This window comes from Onychostoma macrolepis, chromosome 17 (genome assembly GCF_012432095.1).
Source record: "Onychostoma macrolepis isolate SWU-2019 chromosome 17, ASM1243209v1, whole genome shotgun sequence".
Classification (NCBI taxonomy): Eukaryota; Metazoa; Chordata; class Actinopteri; order Cypriniformes; family Cyprinidae; genus Onychostoma; species Onychostoma macrolepis.
In genome coordinates, this window is record NC_081171.1 from 17,896,300 (window position 1) to 17,903,020 (window position 6,721).

Here is a 6,721-nt window from a genome sequence, read left to right on the forward strand (position 1 = left end):
TCACTCACCCACATGTGCCAAATAATTTCTTCTGTGTAACACGAAATGTGAATATTGAAAAATATCCTGACAGCTCAGTATAATAAAAGTAAAAAGGAACTGGTGCTGTCAAGCTCTGAAAAAGCACCATAAAATACCATAAAAGTGGTCAATGTGCTGTGCTTTTTTATGATCTATTGAAGCATATGGTAGCTTTATGTGAGGAAAAAGGAAATTTAACACATCGTTTGCCAAACTTCTTCCACTGGGTATCAAAACCGCATTTTTTTTAGGGCTTCAAACACTTCAAAATATCTTTTTTTTTTTTTTTTTCAAAGAGGAAATAAATTCATAGAGGACTGAAATGACATGATGTTAATTTTTGGGTGAACTATCCCTTTAGGGGCCATTCACACTGAACATGTTTTCATTTAAAAATGTGAAGTGAAGTGGAATGAAAAAACAAGGTCTAGGGTAAACTTTGTTTTATCTTGAGAGTTTTACTTATACATAAAAACAATGGAAGAGCAGCACATACACCATTAGGGGAAATTTATATTTAAATATACACAGCGCATTGCAGTGGAATGGAAAAAAAACAACAACAAAAAAATGCAAGGTTTAGAGACATGTTTTTTAAAAGCTGAACTTCTTTTAACTATTTTTTTCCAAAGTCACATTGGAAAAAAAGCACCTGCTAAATGCAAAAATGTAAATGTATAGTGCCCTCCATTAATATTGGCACCCTTTGTAAATATGAACGAAAGTGGCTATGAAATAAATCTGCATAATTTATCCTTTTGATCTATCATTCAAAAAAAGAAATCACAAAATTCTAACCCATCACTGAAGAAGAACAATGGAAAGAAGGGAGGAAATCTCATTATGAAATAAATGTTTTTCTCTAGTTTGTGTTGGCCACAGTTATTGGCACCCAATTATTACAATGTCCTTTTCCCAAGATAACAGCTCTGAGTTTTCACCTGTAATGCCTGATGAGTTTGGAGAACATGCGACAAGAGATCAGAGACCATTCCTTCATCCAGAATCACTCCAGACCCTTCAGATTTCCAAGTTTTCTTCTCTTCAGTTCACCCGACTTATAGGGTTCAGATCAGGGAACTGGGATGGCCATGGCAGAAGCTTCATTTTGTGCTCAGTGATACATTTTTGTGTTGACTTTCATGTTTGGATCATTGTCCTGATGAAAGATCATTATAAGATTTCTAACAGAGGCAGTCAGGTTTAGATTTTTCATCTGTTGGTATTTGATAGAATCCATGATACCATGTATCTGAACAATACGTCCAGGACCTTTGGCAGAAAAACAGGCCCTCAACATTAAAGATCCAGTATTTAACTGTGAGCATCGGGTTTGCATCTGGTGGTTTTGCTGCCAAAAAGTCTAGAGTCTTTGGCCACTCAAACTCTCCTCCTCACTGTGCATTAGGACGATGTAGACACACATCTTCAGCCAGGCAGATTTGTAGCATCTTGATTGAAACTTCTTAATTACTGCCCTGACGGAAATTATTTTTTTTACAGCCATTTACTATTTTGTGAAGCTTAACAATCTTGTTCTGCACATCGTAAATATATTCTTTGATTTTACTCATTGTGATCAATGATTAAGGGAATTTGGCCTTTGTGTTCCTCATTTTTATAATCCTGTGGAACAGGAAGTCATGACTGGAAGATTTCAAGCTCCTAGTCATCCTGGTGTGCTAATAAACTTGAAATATGAATGGGAACACATTTCAGATATTTTACTCATGAGAATTTCAAAACATTGAGGCCAACATGCATTGGAGAAAAACCTTTATTTCGTAACGGGAGATTTGTATTTCCTTTAATGAAAGGTTAGAATTTCGTGAATTTTTTTGAATGAAAGATCAAAAAAATATAAACAATGCAGATTTATTTTCACAGCCACCTTTGCTCAAATTTACCAAGAGTGCCACGGTTTTAGAAAGCTGTCACGCTAAAGCTGAAAGACTGAAAGTGTAACAGTCAAAGATGTCCATCTAGCATGTTTACATAGAAAAACAATGCAGTAAAATGAAGAAACATGTTCTGTGTGAACAGCCCTTCACTTTTTTTAAAGAGATCAAAGATTTAGCCATTTTAAAAAATACAGTAAAAATGGGCTGGCAAGTGTTTCAAAACAGTGTCAGTACAAATTAGCGTAACACAGACAGAGACCTTTGCATCCATTGGTTCTCTCTCCTCAGTGATGTTTAAGAGCAGTCAGTTCATGAATTGCTCCCAGCAGGCCTTTGCTTTAAGTCTCCCCTCTGAAATGTTACTTACCTGCTCTTACATAACATATGGCCTTTAGGAGGGCACTTTTAATCATTGGCGAAATGCAATCTTGCATCAGCATTTGTGTGCCGTGGCAATACATCTATGAGGCTGCTGTTATCCATATGAACTGCAACACCAATGAACGTTTGCCAAAATATCTCAGTGCACCATACTTTGAGATTTATGGAAGCTAGAGTGAAATTGAGAGGAGGATGATAGGACGAATGGTTTTCACAGATATAATTCTCTTCTGACAGAGTGCATAAATCAATAAGTGAAGCAAAAAACAGAAACTCCCAATAACGGTTATCTAAAGCCCAGGCAATAGAGAGACACAAAGACAAACAACATGAGCAGACATGCCACAAATCAACAGCCATTCAAACAGAAGCTCTTCAAGTGATTGTGTACAGTATGTTGCACATTTTAGCTCTTTATAAGATAACAAATATTATTCTGTGGCAGCACTTAGTAAAACTGCAATATAGTGAGAAATTCTAGCAATATGAAGTAATAGTTGTATGGATAAACAATTTAGAAGACAAACTCTTCTTTTAGACCCCCAATAGTATAAACCCACTTTTGACTGTGTACATTTGCAGAGAAAGAGCTGCACAATTTGGAGCATCTTTTTCCACTGATGGCCAACTATGGAATTTTAAAAGCATTAACAAACTTCGATTTTTCCCTCTCTGCTCAGGAAAGTCACTGGTGAAGGGTGTGGGACTGTGCAAATTTTTGTGGTGGATGGGGAAGTCAAGAATTTTTCTTACATTTGTTTGCAAGATTGCATGACGCTTCACATTAGTTAACAGGTTCTGGTAGCTTATTAAATCTCTGTCCATCTGTTTTTCAGCTTCATTTGCTGGCAGGAGTGAACTGCTTCTTATTGCTGGAGACTTTTTCTTCTCTGCCCAAAAGAGTCAAGACATCTGTCCTGAACAGGGACGTTGCTAAAATTCATGGGTCCTGGGGACAAACCTTTTACGTAGAAAAAACATTTTGTCAGTATTTTTATGTTGTTTTCAAGTAATATACAATATCGTTCAAAAAGGCTCAATGTAATTTTTTTATGTTTTTTTTTAGTGCTGTCAAACAATTAATTGCGATTAATCGCATCCAAAATAAAAGTTTTTGTTTACATAAAACACTGTGTGTGTGTGTGTGTGTACTGTGTATATTTTTTGAAAATATTTACATTTATATAATATATATATATATATATATATATAAACGTAACATATTTTTCTTTAATATATACATGCATGTGTGTATATTTATATATACATAATAAATATACACAGTACACAAACATATTATGTAAACAAAAACTTTTATTTTAGATGCGATTAATCGTTTGACAGCACTAGTTTTTTTCATGCTTATCAAGGCTATATTTATTTGATTAAAAAAAAACATATAAAATGGTAATAATGTGAAATGTTATTAACAATTAAATTTTTCTATTTTAATATGTTTTTAAATAAAATTTTAAGCACCCATTACTCTTATTAGTATTAGTGTTGATACAGAAACAGACATGCTATAGGATTCTTTGATAAATACAAAGTTCAAAAGAACAACTTATTTTTTGAAATAGAAATGTTTTATAACATTGAAAATGTCTTTATTGTCACTTTTGATCAATTTAATGCATCCTTGTTGAATAAAAATATTAATTTCCTCAAAAAAAAAGTTTTTTTTTTATTATTTTGTGACTCCAAAAAAAATATATAATATTCTAAAATATTTGCTAATTTAGAAACTTCTGATATTTTTACTATGAAGCGAAACAAAAATGCAGACTAAAACAAATATTTTCACCTTAATTCTGAATATTTTTGGAGACTTCATGACTTGTAATAGAAAAAGTTACTTTTTGTCAGTTGTCATCTGTTTACACGTACTTACACATGAGCAGTTCTGCTCTGACAGCTGAAGATTGGTTGAACAGGCAATTACAAAACCCGCACTGCGAGAACCTGCGAGCACGTCCTCTTCGCTTGTTTTCTGCCTGCGGTCAACATGCTTCCAGCTCAATATGGGTATTGTCAAGGGCTTGAGATGTTGCCAGGGCACCATGTTCTGTGTCTAATATAATCAGTCTCACTGAATTACTATCCCAGCTAATAACATTATGACCTGGTGACACCAATTTAGCTCCTTTAGGCTGGGGCTCCGACTCCTTCATATTACACGGTCTATTTTTCCTCAGCTGCTATGTGTAGAGATTTGTAAGGTGTCTGTATAGCCCCTGAAAAAAGGGCACTGTGCCGAATATTGAGTGATTAGTCTCCGAAGCCCCTGAAAAAATGGGTTGGATTTGGACTTTTTAGACAGAATTTTGAGCCAATAAATAAATGTAGTCTGAAGAATGAAGCAGAAAATTTGTTACACAGAAGGTCATCCAAGTGACAACCACGAACAGGAGAAAAGCTGTCATAAAAAGATTGAGTGGGGAAACTGTAAGCTTGTATAAATACACTAAGGGATGGCCGTTTACAGATGCCTACGGGCACAACCTGAACATCATCCACTGCTATTAATACTGCACATCTGGACTCTGTTACCACTACACAGAAATCATGTTTTTTTACATCTGATATTTCAGCTGCAAACACATACATACACACACACACACACACACACACACACACACACAAAATCCATAAAATGCAAGTCAAAGGCACACAAAAAGGTCCTCTGTGTCTGCGTTCACGCATATGAGAAAGGATAAGTAATTAGATTAACTATCAAGTAGCAGAAAAATACCAAAAAATATTAAAAATAAAAAGACTGTGTCCTTGAAGGTTATTTTTATTTCATATCCGGTCAAAAATAATTATACCATGAATATCCACAGGCATATATTCCCTGAATCTTGTTTAGTCATAAGACATGGCCATCCATTTGAGCTAATTTAGTTTTTACATCAAAATGATATAAAATCGAAGTAGGGAAAGTAATTCTGTGCTTTCACAAACGATTGACTATAAGCCAAACAGCGTTTTGATGGATTGAGAATTTTTAACTGCGTATAAATACTGCCATCATTGTTTCCCTTGTCGTCTTGTTCTGTTTATTTATTGTTAACACTTTTCCACAACTCTTGGCAATATACTAGAAATTCATGTTTTTAATTTGCTGCTGTTACTTTTGCAAACAGATGGCACTGGAAAAATATGCTACCTTCTCTTGAAATATCACTGGAAAGACAGCTTTTTTTTTTTTTTACAATAGCTACAAAACTAGAACAACTCACACAAGTTTCTTAAAAAAACAAAAACAAAACATGTTTCTGTGTACAGATGCTAAAAATGTCAGTGGTTCATCGGTTAGAGCTACTCAGACTTTAATGCTTTGAAATCAAATGTCACACCCTTAAAATACACCGCAGTATAAACAAGACTAATAGATCATCACTTGCATGTGTCATACATGCCCTGAAGACACGCACGGATGTCATACAACACTGCAAGGTGTGATCAGCACGATTTTATACGTCTGTAATGTAAAACCGTGAGAAACCTCCATAACTGCACATCTATACCTGTCTGAGAAAGCGTGCATCTGTGTTTAAATGGACTACATATTAGTGCATAAAATCATTTTCAATTTTGATCAAAATCAAAGAAAACAAAAATGTCTGACATTTTGCTTATTGCACAAACAAGCAAATAGAGTCAGATTTCCATCAGCAATTTGTAGTTGCATCAAGTTTGAAACGACACAAATGAGTCTGGACAAAAACAAATTTGGATAAATAGGATCTCACGGTGGGAGATACACTTGAGATGTTGTGTTGTCTACAGGAGCCGTAGTGAAACTCAGTGCCCCCTGCCTGTGATATAATGCAGACCAGATGTCAGCTGAACCGTGTGACTAGCATTAGCAGCTCTCACAGGAGGCTTCATTGTCTTTCACTGGCAAGCAAAAAGTCAGCATTCCTAAAGGAGCAAACAAGAGCCTTTTCCCGTTCTTTCGCATTTTGCTTTAGTTTTATTGAATTCCTTAATGACATTTAAATGCCAAGATGAGGATGAAGCTGCAAGAGCAAAAACAAAAGTGCTCTGTCCATACACAAAACACCTGGGCACAAGTCTCTGTGACACTGTGGTGCTGACATATTTTTTGAGGAAGGAATTTAACAGTTTCTGTTCCTTAATGATTCTTTAAAATAAATATTTGGAAAACATAGGATAATTTCAAAGCTAAATGTAAAACACAGAAATTAGGTACAATATTTACAATATTTAGGTACAATATTTTACAATATTTAATTCCATATTGTAATATGAACAATAAATCAGTAACTACTTAAGGGTTAATCAACGCCTAGCCGTGCATTAATGGATTTTATGTCCTGGAACTACCTGTGCAGTTCAACGAATTTAATCAACACCTGCCAGCCAATCAGAATCCAGTATTCAGACAGACC